Here is a 23630-nt window from a genome sequence, read left to right on the forward strand (position 1 = left end):
CTGGGATCGAGCCCCACATCCGGTCTCCTTGCTCAATGGGAAGCCTGCTTCTCTCTCTCCCATTTCCCCTGCTCGTGTTCCCTCTCTCACTGTGTCTCTCTCTCTGTCAAATAAATAAAATCTATTTGACAGAGAGAGAGAGACAGCCAGCGAGAGAGGGAACACAAACAGGGGGAGTGGGAGAGGAAGAAGCAGGCTCCCAGCGGATAAGCCTGATGTGGGGCTCAATCCCAGGACCCCGGGATCACGCCCTGAGCCGAAGACAGATGCTTAACGACTGAGCCACCCAGGCGCCCCAAATAAATAAAATCTTAAAAAAAAAAAAAAAAAAGATGTACTGTATGGTGACTAACATAACATAATAAAAAATTATTATTAAAAAAAAGAATCCAAGAGTAGATAAAAAGACCTTCTGACAGTGTTATATCCATTACAAAGTGTTCCTAGCAATAAATATTTGTAATGAATAAATAAATAGTATAGCTACAAGCCAGGATTAATTTTCTTCAGTCTGAAATAGTTTAACTTCTGTGTTTCATCAGGTCAATGGTTTCAATATCTCCAGGGCTTTCCGTACTTCAGATTTCAGGTTCGAAATAGGTGGCAAAAATTAATTTAGCCAGATCTTAATCATTCGCGGCAGGAAGAAAAGTTAGGAGATTAAATGTATGATAGACTAGGCAATACTTAGAATGGTGACGTTCTTTCCTAGTGATCCTGAGAAACCGTACCCCATTAACTCACTGAGATCCTTCTAGCCAGAGTCAGTGAAAGGTTGGTGAAAGGTATATGGGTGTTCCTTGATCTAGTCTTGCAACTTTTCTGTAAATTGGAAATTATTTCAACATAAAAAGTTCAAATGCAGGCTCTGGTACCGAAAATGAATGAAACAGAGGTATCAAGTATGTTTCTATCTGGGTACCACATGTGCATTATTGTTACTATATTTTACTTACATGCGCTTGCCAAGCGTATTTACCTTTCTCTGGATCGAGTTCCAACCTCATTGGCTTATCCTTCTAAACTTGTAGGAAACTAAAGGAAACAAATCAGAAGTCCAGCATGGTGATATTTAGCAACCTCATAGCAATGGGAGGCTCAGAAAAAGGGAAAAAGAAATCCAAGAATTAAAAAATGTAGAGGCAAATAGTCCCCCTACTTCAATAGCCCCTCACACGTTGGTGTTGTAATGGCATTGCGACGTAACTGAGTGAATGCGTTGATACTGATCAACGAATGCATGTATGCAAAGCAGTTAGAATCGTGTCTAGTACCTGGTAAGCACTAAATAAAGAGTAGCTATAATCGGGGTTATCAAGATATTCTTGCGCTGTCACACAGTCAGCTCTTTTATTTCTAAGGCAAGAAACTTTCAATAGATTTTGCTGGATGAACTGTTGAAGGCGATAATGGAAGCTCGGTGAGACCCAATTTCCCTGCGCTCGCCGCCAGCCGGCCAGCTATGACTCACGCACTGGCTCCAGCAGCCGTGGGGGTGGGGTGGGGCTGTAGCTCACGTGTGAAGGCCGCCAGATATACATCCTTCCAAATAGTTTAAAAGTAATCGAGGGAAACAGAGTTGAGGAAGAGGGATAAAGTGAGGAGGAAGGAGTGGAAATGGATGATAGGGAAGGGAGCCCTTAGCTATCGAGGAAACTCAGCTGTTCGAAATGAGTCATTTCCTTCAAGTTCAGCTGACATCTAGGACTTCTTTCCAAAGATGGAATGAAAGTTCTGTGTCTAGTAAGGGAGTTTCAGAGCACAGGAAACAGGAGTAAATAAAGGAACGCAGGGCTTGCTTATTGGCCCTAGGCCATCATCACTGCCCGTGCCAAAGCATTGAATCTCCTGCAGCCTTCCCTCGTCACCTGTAGAGGGAGGGGGGAATTCTACTCTCCACCTGGCCCTGTGGACCTTGCAGGGGGGTTGCCAGGCTCATAGAGAGGTCATCTATGGTGACCTCATTTCCTGAACCAAGAATCAGAACGCACGATCCGACAAAAGCATGAGGGTACGTAAGGGGATCACGGCACGAGATGTTTGTAACTGCGTGGCCTCAGAAAATCCGAGGCTTGTTGGTGAAGGGGTAAATGGCCTGGGAGAAAAAAGCAAAAAAGATGGGGCTTGGGGTTAAGAGTAAGAAAAAGAGATCTAGGAGGAATTCACCTCTCCAGCCACTGGAGGCTGCTCTGGTTTTTCTTATAAGCAGCTGCATGCCGCCAACACGCTTTCCTAGGCAAGCAATCTTGCACTGAACACTGAAGAGCAAACGTAGGAAAGAAGGACAATCTGAGGAGGAGACTCTGGACACGGGGCTCTTCGTCCCTGGCAGGAGAAGGACAAATCGTGAAGAGGGGATCGCTCATGAGGCCATAACTCTTTACGAAAGTCCTGCTGGGGCAGGAGGTGGGCTGAGCCCCAGGACCTCGGAACCTAGTAGAATTTAGAGATTCTCCTAATTAGAGAACATAAGGGGAAGCTACATACCTCTGAGGGAGAGGTGTCAAATTCACACTGAGGTGCAAATGACTAACATCAGTTTCTTCCCTGATCGTGGACTTTTATGAGCCAGAGGAAGGGAAGAAATGTATTTCTTCCTAAAAACCTGTTCCTAATTATAAACCTTTCCATCACGGGGGAAAAGCACAAAAAAGTATACGGAAAAGCTATGGTTCTTAGCCCTGCCATCCAGAGATAACTTCTGCTGATTTGGTGAATTTATTTTCAGTTTTAAGGTTTGCCACCGTGGGTGCGTGAATAAATTTATAAGGCAAAACATTTGGAAACAGTATGAATTTTTAAATCCTAGGATATTAAATATTCATTGTTTTGAATTTGGCAAATGCATAAAGGCACAACAAGAAAATAAAAAATCATTTCAAATTCTCAACACTCAATGAAATTTTGCTCTTTTGCCTTCCATTTCCCCCCCATGTATATAGATGCAGACATAGTTTTATGAAAATTAGAATCAGATTGTACATACTATTTTGTGACCTGCTCTTTCCTCACTTAGGTGTACTTCACAATGATTTCCCCATTCATTAAATATTTTTAAATACAAACCATTTTAAATGGCTACACAGTACTTCGCCGTATGGATGTATCACAATGTAACCAATTAGAAAGGGACATTTAAACAAAATATGCAGGGAAGGAAACTTCCCAGTGCCTTTACACATTTGGAAATAACCATTTAAATCCACGCAGTTATAGAATTTTTACATGTTCACAAAATAAGATTCAATAAGTCAGGTCAAATAGGAGACAGTTAAGATAAAGACAAGACAAGGCAAGGAGCCCTGGGCAGCTCAGTTGGAGAGCATGTGATTCTTGAGCTCAGGGTTGTGAGTTTGAGCCCACTTTGGGGGTAGAGATTAAAGAAAAAAAAAAAAAGCAAAACACAATACAATTATAATTTTTCACATAAAGTCAATAATTTGGTTTTCTTTAAAAAAAAAATTTTTTTAAGTGGCTCTACACCCAACATAAGGCTTGAACTCACCATGCTGAGATCAAGAGTCACGTGCTCTACCAACTGAGCCAGCCAGGCACCCCTATCACTTAGTTTTCTATTAACTCAAATTACTGCCCAGTGAGCCCAAATGAATGGCAGGGCTGTTGTTTTAGTATTTATCCTATAAGCACTCAAATCCAATGTTCTCCAACCTGCATTGATTTCATTCTTCTCCCCAGTCCTCTGTCTTCTGTCTTATTAGCAATGTGGCTCCCTTTCCTCCAGTTGCCTCATCCTAAAACCTAAACTCAGGCTTCCTTGGTTCCTCCCCCACCCCCACCTGATTCAACAGGCCACCAAATACATCAATTCTCTATCCTTAATCTTTGAGCTCACCCCTCTCCTCCACTGTCACTGTGTCCTTGGCTTGGTCTTGCTCATGTCTTCCTTGGACTACCCTATCAGCCTCCAGACTGGCCTCCTACTCTCCATCTTGAATTTACTCCATATATATTTCTATGTAGCTATCTGAATAGGGACCTTTTTTTTTTTTTTAAAGATTTTATTTATTTATTTGACAGAGAGACAGCCAGCGAGAGAGGGAACACAGCAGGGGAGTGGGAGAGGAAGAAGCAGGCTCCCAGCGGAGGAGCCCGATGTGGGACTCGATCCCGGAACGCCAGGATCACGTCCTGAGCCGAAGGCAGACACTTAACGACTGCGCTACCCAGGCGCCCCGAGTAGGGACCTTTTTAAGTGCAATTTTCATTTTGCCCCTCTGATTAAAGTAATTCCGTGGCTCCCAGCTGGCTTCAGAGAAAATCCAAGCCCAGCTTGGCAGCCTGTCAAAACCTCATTTCTATTCCCCACTCATTCCTATCATACACCAGCCCCAAGGAACCATGTGCCAGTGCAAAATACTCATAGTCTCTGTTCTTTCTCATCGTCATGGCCTTGTGCAGGCCAAGGATCTCTTGTTGAGGTTTCCCTCTTTTTTTTTTCTTTTTTTTTTTTAAGTGGCTGTATCTACTCGTCATTTAAAACTCATGTCCAAGGTTATCTTACGTGGCAGGTGTTTCTTTCCCTCTTCTCACTCTCAAGTCCGGTATCATTAGCAACTTCATGTGCTCTCATAGCCCCCAGAAACATAATTCTGTCATAATACTTTCCCACTGCCTTGTGACAAGCGGCTACTTATTTCTCACCTACATTCAACTTGGAGCCATGTGAGCCAGGGACACTGTCTTTTATCTCTGCCTTTGCCTCTAGCTGCTCAGTACTGGGGACATAGAGGGTGTTTGGTAAATATTTTACTCATTAGTGAATGACTGACACTTTGGACTTAGCAAGGGCTCACCCCATTCATATATGGGTGTTAGAGTCAAGACAATTATTAATTCCTGATGTGTGGGAACTTCTCAGGACTTGCGACAGCTTGCATCACTTAACTGGGAGAAGTAAGATCTCCTGAGAAGAAGGAAGAGGTTTGTGTTTTTAAATGCTTTCTTAAGTTGACAGGGGTGGTGTCATAAAATATGTCCATTACGTGTTTTGGTATTTCTCCTTTTATTTATTTTTATTTTTTTATTTTTAAAGATTAAAAAAAAATGTTTTGAGTAATTTTTACACCCAATGTGGGATTCGAACTCACAACCCTAAGATCAAGAGTCGCATCCTCCACTGACTGAGCCAGCCAGGTGCCCCAATATTTCTCCTTTTAAAAAAATGGAGCCTAATTCTCCTCCCCTTTAGTGTGGGTTGTCCTTACAGATTTTTGATGAATCGAATGTTGTGGAAGTGATGGTATGTGACTTCAGAGACTAGGTCATAAAAGGCACTGTGGCTTCCTCCTTGCACTCTCTCTCTCGGATAACTTGCTTTAGGGAAACCAGCTGCCAAGCTGTGAGTGTGATATTGTGCTTTATAATAAGAAATACATATGTGTTCTTAGTCCTGTTCCTGGCGCAGGGTGCCTAAAACCTTGTGATATCTTGCATGATAAGGGTGATAAAAGGTGTCCTGTTATGTTAAAGACTTGGAAAGCCCTTAAGTCACTTAAGGATGGGGATTGGTTGGGGGGAAACCAGTCCTGGAATGGAAGGGTTGGAACTTTTAGTCCCACCCCCTCTGTGGAGGAGAGGGAGGCTGGAGGTTGAGTTCAATCACCAAGGGCCAATGATTTAATCAATCGTACTTATGTAATGAATTCTTCCTAAAAACTTGTAAGTATGTAAGTACAGGCTTTGGAGAGCCTCCGGGTTGTTGGGCACGTGGAGACGCTAAGAGAGCGACATGCCCAGAGTGCACATGGGCCTCTGCTCCCCTTTCCACATACCTGGTCCTAGAATCACTTTGGTTGGCTATTAGTTTGCCTCCTTTAATAACCTTTGTTATAAACCAGTAATCTTGTGAGCGAACAGTTTCCTGAGATCTGTGAGCTGTTCTAGCAAATTCATTGAACCCAAGGAGGGAGGTGCAGAAACCTCTGATTTACAGCTGGTCAGTCAGAAACAAAGGTGACCTCCTGGACTTCTGACTGGTGTGTGAAATGGGGCAGTCTTGTGAGACTGAGCCCCTAACCTGTGGGATCCAACACAATCTGCATGTAGGTAGTGTCAAAACTGAACTGAACTGTGGGACACTCAGCGGGCCTTGGAGAATTGCTTGCATGGGGAGAGAACCCACGTGGGTGTCAGAATCATAGGATACTCTAGCAACCCTATGGAGGTACCCAAATGGCAAGCTTCTGAGTCCTCCTGACAAAAGCCAGCAAGGAGCTCAGGCGAGTAAGCCATCGGAGGAGTGGGCCTTCTGGCGCCAGCCAACATCCTGACTGCAACCCCTTGAGCTACCCTGTGCCAGAGCCATCCATCCGGCTCAGTCACTTGAATTTCTAACCCTTATTAAAAGTTCACTTTTTGAAGCTTTTCATTTTGGAGTAGTTTGTTACACAGCAATAGATAGCAGAACGGGCATGGCTGAGATCACCTCGGGCTCCTTACACAGGGGCATGGCTGCTTTCTGGGAGGCGCTACTGAGCATGTGCAAAGCCCGACAAGTCTTCCGGTTCTTACGAACATGCCCTTATCGTGACATGGAACTGTGGCTTCTACAGTCACCCCAAAGTTCCTAAAGAGCTCCAGGTGTAGAGTAATTAGCTGGGCAACCCAACCGGCCCATTGTATTGGCTGTTCTTCTATATCAGCTAAAAGGGAAGGTTTTCAGCAACTTTCTCAGCCTTAGTATTTGACATCAGGGCCCTCAAAACATTCAATTGAAAGAGGAAAAAATGTACAGGAAAAGGAAATGCCATTTTTTTTTCAACTTCCCTTGCCTGCCCATCCCCCCATCAATATAGCCCCTGCCTTTGATTTATGTTTGTAAATAAGATTTGTAAGACTTTTCACTGGGTAGAGAGGGGGAGCTCTGATGGACCATTACGGTAAAAAAAAAAAAGAGCTGAGGACTCCACTGGGGGCATTCTAAACAGTCCTTGGTGAATTCAAATTCTCACCCACTTGGGTGGAGGGATTTGCACTGTAAGGACCAGGGCTCAAATCTAGGAGCTTTGCTTGCCAGCTCTGTGTTTCTGGACACATTTCTAAATCTCCTTGGCTCCGGCTTCCTCTTCTCTAAAATACAGAAAATATAGGAAAATATAGGAAATAATAAAACATAGGAAATTAATACCTATCATAGCCATTGAACAGCTATTTCTGGAGTGCCTGTCATGTATCATGATTATCGTGTGCCAGACTATGAGTGTGGTTCTGAGTATACGGTCCCCAGTCTTCTGGATCTCTCAGCTTATGGGAGGAAAACAGGCAAATCAACACAAACTTCCATTTTAAGAGTCTGATTAGTGCCTACTTAGAGATAATATGGGATCTTGAAAGATAGGTAGCTAATTCAGTCTTGGGAGTGTGGAGGAGGCATGGGAAGTTTTCAGGAGGAAGAGTTTTCTTTCTTTCTTTCTTTCTTTCTTTCTTTCTTTCTTTCTTTCTTTCTTTCTTTCTTTCTTTTAAATTTTACTTATTTATTTGACAGAGAGAGAGACAGCCAGCAAGAGAGGGAACACAAGCAGGGGGAGTGGGAGATGAAGAAGCAGGCTCCCAGCAGAGGAGCCCAATGTGGGGTTTGATCCCAGGACTCTGGGATCACGCCCTGAGGTGAAGGCAGACGCTCAACGACCAAGCCACCCAGGCGCCCCAAAGAGATTTCTGAGATAAGACATGAAAGAGGAGTAGTCATTAGTTAGAACATTGTGGTGGGTAGTGGTGGACAGGGGAAGAGGGTCCAGGCAGAAGAAACACCATTTATAGAGGGCTTATAAAAAAGAGATAACTGGGATCTTCAAGTGACAGACTGATGCTCGTCCTGCTTGGCTGGGGAACAGAGTGCTGGGTAGAGATTAGCGAGAAGGACTAGAAAGGCAGCAGGTGCCAGACTGGGAAGCACTTCCCTAGGTTGAGGTAACATTTAAATGAGATAATATGTGAAAAGTATATCAATAGTAGCTTGTTCTGGACTTTACCTTGTGCAATGGGGGAAGATAGTGTGTAGTCTGGGAGCTCTTTTCAGTAAAGGATTCTTGTGCAAAGACAATTGCTAGCTCCTTGAGGAACAAGGACTAGGTGGCGTTCATCTTTTTTTATATGTCCAACAAAGTCTGGTGCTGTGTTGAAATGAAGCCTGAATCCAGGCTGTTTTCAAAGTGCCTTCCTTCAGAAAGTCTCCCCGCGGATGCCATTTACTTCTTATTCTTTTTAGGAATTGTTAGTGCCCGCTTATGCTTGGGGTTTTGTGGTGGTGATGTGTGCACGTCTTGGGGAGTTGATAGCTGAGATCACAGTAAATAAAACAGATGAAAAGCAATTGTTTGTAGAGAAAAATACTTGGTAAATCCACTCTGCTGTCTGATTGGAGAGAGCTTGGCTGGGTGCAGGGGGATGGCCAACATTGGCCACGACTGTTGCAGATGGGGGGGGAGCAGGTGGGATGGCAGGAGGGAGAAGGGAGGGGAAAGAGAAAGACTCCTGCCTTTTAGGTCCGCATGATATGCTAAATGAGACACGCGCGGATATAACCGTTACATTAGAGCAGATTGTGGAAATGTTGTCACGAAGCTTGAAAATATCAGATCTAGAGAATTTCATTCTGAATGAGGGATCTGGGAAAATGCAGAGGTAGAATTTGGGCTTCCCGGAGGGATGAAGAACCCATGTGAATACTTGCCATACAGGGCGTTCACTCACTGATGTTATGTCTTTGCCGTCCCTGTGCCATGTTCCGCCCTTGTCCTCTCTGCCTTAACACCAAACAACAGTCTATACCTAGAAGGGGCTCTGGAAGAATACTGTGTAGGGACAGCGGGTTTTCTGGCTATGGTTCTTGGGTGCCTGGCAGGATTGCTGTGAGGACGAAACAGGCCAGAAGAAACTCAACACATGCGAGCTGAATACAAATGTGATTTGAATGAGTTATGTGCCAGGCCTTGGGATTTTCTTTTCTTTTCTTTTTTTTTTTTTTTTTTTTTTGGTGGAAAAGGAAATTTAATCACCAAATATAGCCACTTAGAAAATATCCCCAAATCTGTTTTTGATTTTAAATGCTAAATCAGTCTACCCCCCCCCATTATTATATTGTATTTCCTTATTTTGGCAAAATACACAGAACATAAAATCGACCTTTTAACTATTTTTTAAATGTAAAACTCAGTGGCATTAACTACATTCACCACCTTGGGCAACCCTCACCAGTGTCTATTTCCAAATCTTGTTTGTTACCCCAAACAGAAACTCTGTAACCATGAAAGCAATGACTTTCTATCTCCCCTTCCCCCAGCTGATGGTAACTTCTAATCCACTTTCTGTCTCTATGAAATTGCCTATTCTTGGCACCTCTTGTAGTGGAATAATACAGTATTTGTCCTTTTGTGTCTGGTAGCATAATGCTTTCAAGGTTCATTTATGTTGTAACGTGTCAGCATTTCATTTGTCTTAATGGCTGAATAATATTTCACACACCACATTTTGCTTATCCATTTGTCTGTTGATGGACCCTAGGGTTGTTTCTGCCTTTTGGCTATTGTGAATAATGCTGCTATGAATGTTAGTGCACAAGTATCCGTTTGAATTCCTGCTTTTAATTCCTTTGAGTATAGACCTAGGAATGGAATGCTGGTCACATGAAAATTCTATGTTTAGCTTTGAGGAACTGCCAGAGTGTTTTACACAGCAGCTGCATGATTTTCGGTTCCTACCAGTAACGCACAAAGGTTCCAATTTCTCCATATCCTCACCGACGTTTATTATTTTTTTGATAATAGCTATCCTGATGGGTATCGAGTAATACCTTATTATGATATTTTAAAAGATTTTATTTATTTGAGAGAGAGAGAGAGCATGATCAGGGGGAGGGGGTGCAGAGGGAGAGGAGAAGCAGACTCCCCGCTGAGCAGGGGATGTGGGGCTCGATCCCAGGACCCTGGGTCCGTGACCTGAGCAGAAGGCAGGCACTTAACGACGGAGGTGCCCCCATTATTGTGATTTTGATTTGTATTTTTCTAATGACTAATGATGGGCATTTCTGGCCTTAAGATTTCGCACACATTTGATCACTTGATTTTCCAAACAATCATCACCATTTTGTGGATTTTGAAACTGAGGCTCTTACACATTGTGACTTGACCAGTTTCACAGTTTAAAAAGTTGGAGCCAGCATGGAAGTTCAAGATTAAAAAAATATATATATATGGATTAAAGCCTCAGCTTTATTTAGTTTTACTTTTTTGAGTAACCTCTACACCCAATGTGGGGCCTGAACTCATGACCCTGAGATCAAGAGTCAGATGTACCGACTGAGCCAGCTAGGTGTCCCAATTAAATTCAGGACTTCTGACCCCAGTGTCCCTTCTTACTTTGTGGGTTGTTAAGCACCTTACAGTACAAGGCGATCTTAATGCTATTTTTACACGGCAAGCGGTTAAGTCAAGGTTTTGGGCAAGACTGTTTTTAAGCATGCATATTTGGGGCTCATGAAAAGCAGTTAACCGTTTACTTGTTAAGCGTGGACAGTAGTTCCCTCCACCCACACTTCAGGGCACAAAGAATACAGGTGACTTATCACTGAAAAGCTTAACCATTTATGAAGCAGGAAGTTTCAGGGAGAATCTCTGCTTCCCATTCATCAGGGATAGTTCCAGAGAGAAAATAGAAGGCAGAAGTCTGGCCGGGGGCGGGGGGGAAGAATCTCCCATAATCTTGGACCTGAATTCAATTTCCTTTTTCCTGAGTTTAGCCTCCCATTCCTAGAAAGCAAAATTCCTACTTGTACTTGAAAGGAAATTGGAGTCATGCAAAATCTTTGATTTTTATTTTTTCAAAGGCTCAGCGCATGCCACCTAGTGGAAAGAATCTGAGAGCCACAGGCTGCATTTTTCCTCCCTTCAACTGGACATTTGCTCAAAACCTCGTGATTTCTGTCTTCCTGCATATGAAGTATGCTGAGGTGGCAGGAGTCAGCGTTGGTTTTCTGGTGACTGTTTATTAATTTATTTTTTTCAATTTTTTTTGTTTAGGACATCGGTTTGCAGAAAGGAAGGAGTCTCGAGTATATGGAACTGCGATGTCTTCCTGTCTTTTACGCGGAATGGAGAGGTAAGTCTCCAATTGTTTTGAAGTTCTGGATCTGGCTCAGAGGCAGCAGAGATCCGCTGCTCCTGCAGGGAACGGCCAGGTGCGTGTTGGGAGAAACCCAGGAAAAGGGCAGGGAGAGGACCACGCAGGGCTCAGGGTACAGAGCGCCCATGACAGATCCTGATGGCCTCACCGTAGATCACTTTCAGGAGAGGGGAGCCTTTGCGTGGCCCCGGCCAGGATCAACGTTCCAAGTCCAGGGCGGAGCAGGTGTCTGGCCACGTGACATCGAGGAGCCCAGACCCGCCCCCGCAGCCACAGAGGACACACTCCACCATGCCGCCTGCTTCGGCGAACGCAGGACACGCAACGGCGTCTGGGGTTGGCATCCCAGAACTCGAGTACACCGCAGGCAACTCTGCGCTCACGATCGTATGTTCCCCACTGAGCGCTCAGGCTTGAATCTGCGTAGCCTCCTTTCAGGCAGTACTCACGCAGCTCTCTGCGGATGGCTTTCTGCTTTTGCGAGAGTGTGTGGATGGTGCTGGATTCCCAAGGATGCGGGTGGCTGGAGAGATTCCGCTTGTCTCTTCCCTTCACGAGGTTCTCTCTCCACTTCATTTTCTGATCCAAATCGCCCACTGTTGGCTCAGTCAGCTCCAGCCGTCAGGGGAATGCTCTGGATTATTGTCATGTTTCACAGGTAGGCTGCTTGCATTGAGCGGAGGGTCAGAGAACATAGAAGCTGGTCTTCGGAGCCCCCTTCCCTCTGCTGCCTGCAGTTTCGGGTCCTCTGTGAATGGCCACGGGCTTTATAAAGGGTTTCGGCTTGATTGAATCGCACCCAACCGGCCCCTTGTCTCTCTTGATTAACTCAAGGATTTGAAACTTAAGTTTACAGCCCCTGCATCCCTTCACAGCTGGATCTTGGCTAGGGTTTGGTTGGATAACTGGGAGCCGGGGTGCTATGGACCATCCTGAGGACAAGGATCATGGCAAAGCCCAGCTCAATACCAGGCTGTCCCAGAAACAACTCACAGATCCAAAATCTAGATAATATGTGTATGAATTTAAACAACAGACAGAAAATGTTTCCATAGGTTTGGCTCTTGCTAGGTTACTCGCCTCTTCATATGGTAAGAATGATGCCATATTTTCTACAGTATGGATAGAAAATGAATTCAGTGTTTCCTCTAGCACAGGTGGTCCCAGTGAGTTCTTGATGGCTGACCATTTTTTTCCCTTCATAATTTTATTTCGTGCAGACACAAATAAACACAAGTTTAAGAATTTCAGTTTTTCCCCGTATAGGAAGGAAAATGGTCCCTCCCCCCCATTTCACGTTGAATCTCTGGCACCTGTGAATGTTACCTTATATGGAAAAAGGATCTTTGCAGATGTGATTAAGTTAAGAATCTCAAAACAGGGAGATTATCCTGGATTATCTGGATGGGCCCTAGATGCCTTCACATGCATCTTATTAGGAGGGAGGCAGAGGGAGAGTTGACAGAAGGAGACAAGGCAGGGTGACCACGGAGGAAGAGACTGGGGTGCCGTGGCCACAAGTCAAGGAGTGCTGGGGGTCGCTGGAAACTGGGAGGGGCAAGGAATGGATGTTCCCTAGAGCCTCTGGAGGGAGTGTGGCCCTGCTGACACTTTGATTTGGGCCTACCCACACCGATTTCAGACTGTGGCCTCTAGCACCGTGAAAGAATACGTATTTAATACTGTCTTAAGCTACCAAATTTGTGGTGATTTGTTACAGCGGCTTAGGAAAATAGTACAACCCTGAAGCTTAAGTTTTATTAGCTTCACACCCAACCCAACTGCTTTTATGTTTTAGGCCTTGGGGCTGGAGATGCGTGGAGCGAGAGATTGAAGAGGGTGGGGGAGTCCCTTTTCAGAAAGTCTTTGGTGCTTCTGCCTGTCTGCTGAGAGAGCAGTAGGGTTATGACTTTGGTGCCTTTGGGGACAGTGCACCCCATTCGTTGCTCACTCTGGCCATTTTGTCGCTGCCCTGTTTACTTCCTTGCCTAAGAAGAATGGGAGAAAGGCTTGTGTGTCATTTTGGTATCAGCTGCAAAGAAGGAGCTAGAAGGGAATGATGAATTCTTTTGGGAGAAGTAGGGATCAGGATCCTAGAAGCAAAACCAAACTGGCAGCTTCGAAGAGGGAATGGAGACCCAAGATCTAAGACCTTGGGGCCCAGTAGAAGAAAATGGGAAATCTGGAGTGACTACTCACTGAGCTGGGTGCCGATGTGCCCTGCCTCACCAGCACAGCACAGTCATACACGGACTTAATTTCTGCTAGTGGAGATGGAGGAGGAAAGCTATCGGCCTATAGCAGATGGCATTATTTTGGATTATTTTCTCTTTCCCCGTAAGAGGAGTGTACATCTCTGCCTATTGTCATGAGATTGACTATGCCTGCCTTGGGACAGTATACTTCCCCATCTCACCTGTATCAGACTTAGCCGTATGGCTTGGTTTGGCCAGTATGATTGGAAAGGGCTGTGTCTACTGCAAATTCCTATTGGAATCTTCAGGAACCATCAGAATGTTTCTCCAGCTCTCCTCCTCCTTCTTCTGCCAAGGGTTACCCTATCCTGGATGGGGACTTTCCTTTGACTGACCCTCCCCTGGCAGGTAGCAAGAACATTCTCTGTGATCCCTTTGAGATTCTGGCATTGGCTTTTCCCACCCAGCTCTACAATTCCGGTGAGAAGAGAGGCATCTCTCAGGACATCTCTGTTACCTTAAATGTTAAGGCAAGAATTCTTTTTTTTTTTTTTTTTTTTTTAAGATTTTATGTATTTATTTGACAGAGAGAGAGAGAGACAGCCAGCAAGAGAGGGAATACTAGCAGGGAGAGTGGGAGAGGAAGAAGCAGGCTCCCAGGGGAGGAGCCCGATGCGGGGCTCCATCCCAGAACGCCGGGATCACGCCCTGAGCCGCAGGCAGATGCTTAATGACTGATCCACCCAGGTGCCCCGTTAAGGCAAGAATTCTAGTGGTGTTGTGAATGATTTCAGAACATGAAGCATGGGTGTGGGCGGGGAAGAAGGATGGAGGAGGAAAGACAGCCATTCGGGTCAAGGGAGGTTCCTGGTAAGAGTGAACCTTGAACTTTTAGAAGAATATGCAGGTGTTAGCTTGGTGGGAACATTTCCCAGCAGACAGTGGGAGACATACCCCACAAAAATGGAGAAGTGCAGGATACGATGAGATCTCTAAAAGCATGGAATGGCGACACTTGGTTGTGTCTGGTGGTATGCAGTTCTTGCAAAGGAACTTGGATTGCATCCCCAAATCTCTGGGGAGCTAATGAAAGGTTTTATTTATTTATTTTATAGATTTTATTTGAGAGAGAGAGAGAGCACGCGTGTGCATGAGCGGGGGTTGGGCAGAGGGAGAAGCAGACTGCCCGCTGGGCAGGGAGCCAGATGTGGGGCTTGATCCTGGGACTCTAGGATCATGACCTGAGCCGAAGGCAGCCGCTTAACGACTGAGCCACCCAGGCGCCCCCATCTAGGTGTGTTTTTAATGAGTGCTTTGTGATTCCCCCACAGGTGGCAGGTGGATTACACTCAGCTGAATACCAGGAGCTACTCTGGTGAGCTTTATATGCTTGTGATTTTTACTCTCAGTCACTTATCGTTTATTAGTATAACATGCCATTGGTTGGAGCAAAGAAGTGTAAGGAAGTTAGATTTTAAAATAGAGCAAGTTCGGAGTGGAAACTGAAAACGTTTCTGCCAATTCCCTTCAAGTAGATCTTTATCATCGGTTTGAGTTATTTTCTGCTGATCAAATGTTTGTGACACATTGAATGTCTTTGGCCTAAAATATAGGTTAAGAGGAGAAAATATAGTGGTGCTTAAATCCTAGTTTTCCTCTTCATTAAGTGGGAGTAAATGCTATCCATACCCAAAGTGTGTTATTTGCAAAGAACTTGCAAATATCACCTTCTCTCATTTTGTCAATTAGAAATAAAACATGCAAATATTAAGCCCCTTCATATTTTATTGCAAAATGACTGAATTCAGAAGTTTAGAAATAGTGAAGGCAGTTTTGCCTAATTTTGATGGCTTAATGTGAGGTTGATTTGAATACTTTCAAATCATGTGATGCAGAGCTCCAAGATGGCGCCGGCGGAGCCACTTCCGGTTCGGCGGTCACGTGTCCCATGGGGGAGGGGCATGTGACCCTCCCCCGCCGCCACGTGCTCCCCCCAGGTGCTCCCAATTAGGCTCACTAAGCCCCGAATCAAACCTGAGGTGATGGACATGATGGGTCCTCAGAACATCTGTTACTCTTTTATTTCCTGCTCTACTTTTGATCAGTGAAGTGAATCGGACCTGGACCTGCTAGTGGAAGGAGCTATATGTGCGTTTTTATTTCCTGGTTTAATTAAACAATGGGAAAAGAGTCTTCTGAAATATTAAAGGAATCCTTTCTGGGTGTTCATGTTTTTCTCTTCTGCAAGCCATATTCCGATATTAGAAATTATTTGTTAAAGTAAAAGAGCCTCAGAGCTGTCACAGGGTTTGGTGGCCTTTGTGAGAGGGAGAAAGGGAGAAGGAGTGTAGGTTCTTTAGGAGCTCGGGGAGTGCCACATTGTGCTCCCAAAGGAAATGGAGCCTCCTGTCAGCCTTCCCAGGGCAGGGGCGGCGGGGGGGTGCTGCTTACCTGGAGGCTCATCCTGGGCTCTGGAAGCTTGACCTGGTGTGTCACTTGCGACTTGAGCTGGGGAATTGAAGAAGAAAACAGAATGAATGCTGGGGTTTGCCTGTATCCTTTGGACTCAGACAACTCCATGTAGCAAAGGAACTCTTCACCCATGAGGCATGTCGGGGTCCCTGAGGGTGTGGGGTTTGCTTCATGGGCTGAGGTTGTGTCTTCATCCTTATCTGGACCAGAGCTATGTTGTCTGGCTATGGAGATCCAGACCCTCAGGTGACCATGTCGTCATCATCATCATTATAATTATTATTTATTATAACTATTATTTATTATTATTATTTTAACAAAGCAATAGAGACATTGACTTTGAGATAAAAATACTGAAAGGAACAACACAAGGTCAAATATATACGTGATGATTGAACTTGTGGTGTCTCTCACTGTTGTGGGTCTTGTAGGGCTGCCCAAAGGAGAAAGATCAAGGAATTCTATGTGGATAGAAGTGTGCTGTGCACAGGGAGTGTTTTATTCCATCATTTGACTTCTCTCTCTGAAGGGAAAATAGAGTGGTGTCTGGAGCTTGGTTTCTAATTGGAAGGACTGGGAGGCCAGTGAAGGGAAAGAGCAGTGTTCATGCTGACATGGTGCTCAGTGCGCAAATGTTGGAAGCTTGGACTCGGAAGCGTTGGTGTTCAGGGAGGATGTTGTCTGAGTTTGCAGCACATCGAGTCACTTGGCTGGTCTGCCTATTCGGGCCAGTTTCTGCCTTTCTAAGGGCAGCTTGAAAGTGGCTTGCAACCCTAGGGCATTCGTGGAGTGGTCTGCATGGGACCGCTGTGTGGACCAGTGTGGACACAACCCAGGGAATTCCAGAGCTAATAATGAGCACGTTTGTGAGGCTGGAGTTTGCTTCTCTGTGAGAAGGATTGAGCCGGAGTGCAAAGAAGTCTCTGGGTCTTAGGACTCACTGAGCAGGTCCGAGCCTGGCAGAGTGGTCGGATCAGATGTCTGTTTCCCAGAACCTTGGCCAGAGGGATATTTGGACCCTGGGAAGCACCTCTGCTCGGCTTTCTCAGATGAGCACCTCAGGCAAGGGGAGGAAGCGTGTGTGCTCACCTGTCATCGAGGAAGGTGTCTGGTTTCAGGTTTCGTGTGCAGGTGGATTCCTCGTATGGCTCCTTTTCCTGATGGTGTTCAGGGTGCAGGAGGTGGGTGGACCCCTTGTCCCGGGAATCCCGGCTGTGCAAGAGCCCTGGGGCACCTTTTCCCCTGGGGATTTGGAGCACGACATTGGGGGGGGTCGGTGGTGAAGCCATCAGTTTATGCCTCAGTTTCTTCCCTGCCGAGATGGAATGGAGACTCTAAGTGCTATGGAAATATAAAGCAGGAGACAGGGCTGGGGGTGCTGAAGGGGAGGTGGGGGTGGTGTTTGCTATTCACATAGGGGCCAGGTTGTACTTTAGATCTTGAGTCAAGATCTAAAGAAGGTGAGTGATATCACATCAAGAGCATTGTAAACAGAAGGGAAAGCATGTGCAAAGGCCGCGGGCAGGAGCATACCAGGTGTACATAGGAGCAGCGAGAAGGCCCTATGGCCACAGGAGACAGCATAGGACATGACCTCAGGGAGGTGACAGAAAGCCATGGCAGGGCTGTGACCCCATGGGACCCTGTTTCACTGGGCCATCCTGGCTGCAGGGTTGAGAACAGATGACAGAGGGTTGAGGATGGGCAAGGGAGGTAAATGATGATGCGTTTCCAGGAACTCAGGCAAGAGATGGGCTCCAGTGTGGACCAGACAGGTGGCCTTGGAAGGAGTGGTTCTTCCTATTGTGGGTACATCTTGAAGATGGAGCTCACAGGATTTGCTGACAGCTTAGATATCGGGGATGGGAGAAAGGAGGAACTGGGGTAACTCCTAGATGTTGTAGGTTGTCCTGAGCGAGGAGAAGGAGAAGGTTTCTGGGGGTAGGAGGTAGTCCGTGTTCCGCATGCTGAGGAAAGTGCCTTTCCCGAGGATCTGCTGAGGTTTATGTCCAGGAGAACATTTCACATCTCCTCCCTCAGCAACATTCAAGTACAAGTATCCCCCACTTTTTAAAAGTTCATGGGAAGACACTTGGCTTTTTGGAAAGATCTCCATTACTACCTGGTTTCACTAATGGGAAGAAACCTGAAGAGGATTTTCCTCTTATGAAAAAAGTCCAACAGTGAGCATCGTGTTCAGCATCTGTTTTGGGGAGAAGCACGACAGAGGTGGCATGCAGCCTCACCACTGCTTCCTGGGAACCGCTCTCTGCGTCCAGCCACCAGCGCTTTGAATTGTGTCTGTGAGCGTCTGCTGTGCTGTATCTCCATTTATTTTCGGCATCCGTTAGGAGTTGTGTCCCGAGGCCTAAGAAAAGCCAAAGAGAAGTCACCTTTGGAGTCTGAGCGTGCTCACTCATTTTTCCGTATAAATTATTGGTCATTCCTTCTTTACACCCTTTCTGCTGTGAAAGGTTTCCTAGGAGCACTGTACTTTCAAAGAGCGGGGGAACCTGTACCCCATCCTGCGGGGTTAGCTTTAGTCTCCATGCTGCACAGAACATTCCATGACTGTCGGATTTTCTCACTCAGACACTGCATCTTTGACCACCTTCACCCGTCCCCCCGCCTTCCCCGTTCCCCGAATCAGGCAGCCACCCATCTGTTCTCCGTATCTATGCATTCAATATTTGTTTATTCCACATGGAATGTACATGAGAGCATCTGGTGTTTGTCTTTCTGTGTCTGAGTTACTTAGCATAGGGCTCCCAAGGTCTATGTTTCTATGTCTGTTTATTGGTAATAATGCTGCACTGAACATGGGAGTGCATCTGTCTTTTTGAGGTACTGTTTTTGTGCTCTCCAAGTCAATACTCAGTAGAGCCATTACTGGGTCGTGTGGTAGTTGTATTTATTTTTCAGGAAACTCCATACCGTTTGTCACAGTGACTGCACCCATTTCCATTCCCACCAACAGTGCACAGGGTCCCGTCGTCTGCACACCCTTGACCACACCTGGTGTCTGTCTCTGGGACGATCGCTGTTGCAACAGATGTGAGGTGATAGCCAATTGTGGTTTTGACTTATGTCTCCCTGACGATGATTAGTGATGTTGAACAACTTTTTCTTTCTCTATTGGCCACCTGTGTACCATCTTTGGAAAGTATCTATGCACATATTCTCCCCATATTTTATACAGTTTGTGTGTGTGTTTTGATTTGTGAGTGTCTTGTGTATTTTGGATATTAGCCTCTTCTCACACATGCGATTTGCAGGTATTTTTTCTCATTGAGTCCTCTGCCTTTTTAAGGTTTTGATGGTTTCTTTGGTTGTGCGGAAGATTTCCGTTTGATGTTGTTCCACTTGTTTATTTTTGCATCTGTTGCCTTTGCATTTGGTGCTGATCCAAAGACTCTTTGCCAAGACCAAAGTTGAGAAATTTAGTACCTGTGTCTTCTTGGAGGTTTATGGATTCAGGTCCTATGTTCAAGTCATTCATCCATTAACAATTTGTGTGTGTGGTGTAAGAAAGTGATCCAGTTCCATTCTTCTGCATTTAGTGTCCAGTTTTCCTGTTACCATTCACTGAAGAGATGGTCCTTTCCCCATGGCATATCTTCTGATGCTGTTTCTTAAGTTAGGATCATCTAGGTGTGGGTTAGCTTCTGAGCTTTACTATTCTGTTCCACTGACGTGTGTGTGTGTGTGTGTGTGTGTGTGTGTGTGTGTGTGTGTTTATGCCAGTACCGTACTGCTTTGATGACTACAGCTTTGTAATCTAGCTTGAAATTTGGGAGTGTGGTGACCACAGCTTGCTTTCTCCAGATAGCTCTGGGTATTTGGGGTCTTTTGTGATTCCAGAGGAACTTTAGGCTGTCTTCTGTGTCTTTGAATAATGCCACTGGAATTCAGGTAGGGATTTCATCACATCTGTCCATTGATTGCTTTGGGTACGATGGACATGTTCACAGAATTAACTCTTCCAGTTAATGAGCATGGCGTACGCTTCCCTTTATTTGTGTCACCTTCCAAATCTTTGACCCATACATCCACCGCCCACACACGTTTTTCCTTTCTTTACTGCCATGTATTGAGTGTACCAAGTCTTTCTCATTTTTGGTTCCTTTTATGCCTAGATTTTTTTTTTTTTCTCAATGCAGTTGTAAATGGCATTGCTTTCTTAATTTCTCTTTGCGAAAGTGTGTCATCAGTATCTAGAAATGCAACAAGTTGGGGCACCTGGGTGGCTCCATCGGTGAAGCGTCTGCCTTCAATTCAGGTCATGGTCCCAGAGTGCTGGGATTGAGCCCCGCACTGGGCTCCCTGCTTAGCAGGTAGTCTGCTTCTCCCTCTGCCTGCCACTCCCCCTGCTCCTGCTCTTTCTCTCTCTGTCCAATAAATCAATAAAATCTAAAATACATAAATAAATAAATGCAACAGGTCTCTGTATGTTGACTTTCTATCCTGCAGCTTTACTGAATTTGTTTATTCCAACAGGTTTTTGGTGGAATCTTGAGGGATTTCTATATCTAGCATCATGTCATTTGCAAATAGTGACAGTTTTCCTGTGTGGAGTTCCTGTCTTTATCTCTTTTTTTCAATGATGTGATGATAGTCACCCTACAGTACTTCATTAGTTTTTGATGTAGTGTTCCATGATTCATTGTTTGCATAGAACACCCAGTGCTCATCACCACACGTACCCTCCTTAATACCCATCACTGGGATAACCCGTCTCCCTCCCTCCCTCCCTTTGTGCAACCATCAGTTTGTTTCCCGGAGTCCATAGTCTCTCATGGTTCATCTGCCCCTCTGATTCCCCCCTTCCTTTTTCCCTTCTTTCTCCTCATGTCCTCCATGCTATTCCTTCCATTCCACATAGGAGTGAAACCATATGATCATTGTCTTTCTCTGATTGACTTATGTCACTTAGCATAATCCCCTCCTGGTCCATCCATGTCCATGCAAATGGTGGGTATTCATCCTTTCCGATGGCTGAGTAATATTCAATTGTACGTATGAACCACATCTTCTTTATCCACTCCTCCGTTGAAGGACATCTTGGCTCCTTCCAAGTTTGGCTGTTGTGGACATTGCTGCTGTGAACATGGGGATACAGGTGCCCCTTCTTTTCAGTACCTCTGGGTCAATGGGGTAAGTACCAAGTAGTGCAATTGCTGGGTCGTAGAGTCACTCTGTGTTTAACGTTTTGAGGAACCTCCATATTGTTTTCCAGAGTTGCATTCTCACCAACAGTGCAAGGGAGTTCCCCTTTCTCTACATCCTCACCAACATTTGTGGTTCCCTGCCTTGTTCATTTTAGCCATTCTTTTTTTTTTCTTTTCTTTTTTTTCAATATATTCTGCTTTATTATAAAGCCATCTCTGGAATATATTGTTTGTTTTTTATAATAATTTTTTATTATGTTATGTTAGTCACCATACAGTACATCCCAAGTTTTTGATGTAAAGTTCCATGATTCAGTACTTGCGTATAACACCCAGTGCACCATGCAATATGTGCCCTCCTTTTTAGCCATTCTGACTGGTGTCAGGTGGTGTCTCAATGTGGTTTTGATTTGTTTTTCCCTGATGGCAAGTGATGTGGAGCATGTTTTCACGTGTCTGTTGGCCATTTGTATGTCTTCTTGGGAGAAGTGTCTGTTCGTGTCTTCTGCCCATTTCTTGACCAGATTATTTGTGTTTTGGGTGTTGAGTTTGAGAAGTTCTTTATAGATCTTGGATACCAGCTGTTTCTCTGTAATGTTGTTTGCAAATATCTTCTTTGATTCTCTAGGTCGCCTTTTAGTATTGTCGATTGTTTCCTTTGCTGGGTGGAAACTTTTTATCTTGATGAAGTCCCAGGAGTTCATTTTTGCTTTTGTTTCCCTTGCCTTTAGAGACGTGTCTTGAAAGAAGTTGCTGTGTCCAAGGTGGAAGAGGTTGCTGCCTGTGTTCTTTTGATTTGGATGGGAGACAGGAATCCATTCTCTTTCGTTCCTGATTGTATTTGAGCCCTCTCTCTTTCTCGGTGAGTCTAGCTATGTTTTTGTTTATCTTTCCAAAAAAGGAAGCTCTTATTTTCATTGATTTATTTTTGGGTCCTTTTAGTCTCCATTGGATTTATTTCCATATTCCTTTTTGTTATTTCCTTATGTCTACTAATTGGGGGCTTTGCTTTTTTTCCCCTACTTCTTTACCATTTAAAATTAGGTTGTCTATGGAGAGCTTTCTTGTGGATTGAGGAAGACCTGAATTTCTGAGAACGTCCACCTTAGAGCCACTTTTGCTGCCTCCACTAAGTTTTTGTAGGTTCTCTTTTTCATTTGTGTCAAGGTACTTGTCAAATTTCTTTTGATTTCTTCTTTGTTGGTTGTTCAGTAGCGTGTTGTGAAATTGCCACCTATTTTTGACTGTCCCATTTTCTTCTTGAGATGGATTTCTAGTTTCATATCATTGTGGTTGGACGAGATTTGAAGCAGAAGGTGAAGGGAGCATTCAGATAAAAGGTTTGTTTCCTGGGTTTTTTTCTGAGGGTAGACCATGAGTTGCATGGGACAGAAGAAGGTTTTGTGAGATGGGGGGGTCAGCCCTTGTTAGAATCCCTGACTCCTACCATGTTGGCCATGTACCACCGTTCACAGTATAGTCCTGATGGACTTGTACTTCATTAGAAATATTTTCTAGGAGGTTCAGGGGCAGCCTTCTCTAAAAGAAAGGTGCCATGTGGCCTCATGGCATGACCCCAGGTCAGCAACCAGCAACCATGGCCTCCAGGGTATTGTCTTCCCTCCCATCTAGCTCTCCTCCTCTGTCCTGTGCAACCCGATGCCAGGGTAGCCTTCACGAGAGGCATTCCTGTCAGTTGCCTGATGGAACACTTCCACGGATCCCCTGTGAGGCGAGGACGACGCCCTGCCCCGGAGGGGGCTGCACATCCCATCAGGAGCCACATCTCCGTTTCCAGCCTTCTCAGAATAGACCTCTGAGAACCAAAACTAGGGTTAGGGGTTAGGCCTAGGAGAATGGGAGTTCCGATAGGCTGGCTGTGTGGCTAATTCCCCGAGGGGGGGTGTTGATGGCATGGGTTGGGGTGAGTGTCAAGCATTGGGTTTGTGGCCTGGGGACCAGTGAATGTGGGGATCGTGGGGTTTGACACAGGTAGGCATTCAGATTTCTCCTCCTCTGCATCCGTTCTGGAGTCCCAAATGATACGGTTTCCTTCTCTGTCAGCCTGAGTCCTTTGGTATTGGTAATGGATGCCCAGTCTCTGGATTTAACGGCCAGGCCTCTGGGAATGGAACCCTCGGAACCCACCTTGGGGTAAGGTTAGGGCCAAGGCCCATGGAAGATCTGATATGCCAGCTGGATACACACGAACCTGGATGCCTGAATCGAGGGCATGGCTTGGGGGTGAGCGTCAGGCTCACGGTTTTCTGCAAGTAGTGTGGCAAAAGCGGGGGTTCGCCGGGATCGGCTCAGGCGGGCATTCTGATTTCTCATGCTCCAGATTCTGTCTACAGCTCCCAAATGGCACGTTTCCTTCTGTGTCATGCTGATTCCCAGGTATGGCTCAGGTTTCCCCAAGCCCTCTGTCTTAGAGATAGGCCACTGGGAATGACCTCTGAGAACCCCACCTAGCATTTGGGTTAGGGCTAGGAGCATGGGAGGTCCGATCTACCGGCTTTGTGCTGATCATCCCGGGGGCCTGATTTGAGTCGGTGGGTTGTGGTGAATGTCAGCTTAGGATTTTTGTTCAAGGGTCCCCTGAATGTGGGAGTTGTCTGGGATCGACTCAGTGGGACATGCAGATTTCTCCTGCTCC

At 45.3% G+C, this 23630-nt stretch overlaps 1 long non-coding RNA gene across 1 annotated transcript; it reads left to right on the plus strand.

Moving 5' to 3' along the window:
- Window positions 1–9250: 9250 nt before the first annotated feature.
- LOC130541894 (uncharacterized) lies at window positions 9251–21830 on the plus strand. Its single transcript, XR_008955988.1, has 3 exons — window positions 9251–11115; window positions 14666–14709; window positions 21706–21830. It is a non-coding gene; the product is annotated as an uncharacterized LOC130541894 (long non-coding RNA).
- The last annotated feature ends 1800 nt before the right edge of the window (window positions 21831–23630 follow it).

This window comes from Ursus arctos, unplaced genomic scaffold, assembly GCF_023065955.2.
Source record: "Ursus arctos isolate Adak ecotype North America unplaced genomic scaffold, UrsArc2.0 scaffold_27, whole genome shotgun sequence".
NCBI classification, from domain to species: domain Eukaryota; kingdom Metazoa; phylum Chordata; class Mammalia; order Carnivora; family Ursidae; genus Ursus; species Ursus arctos.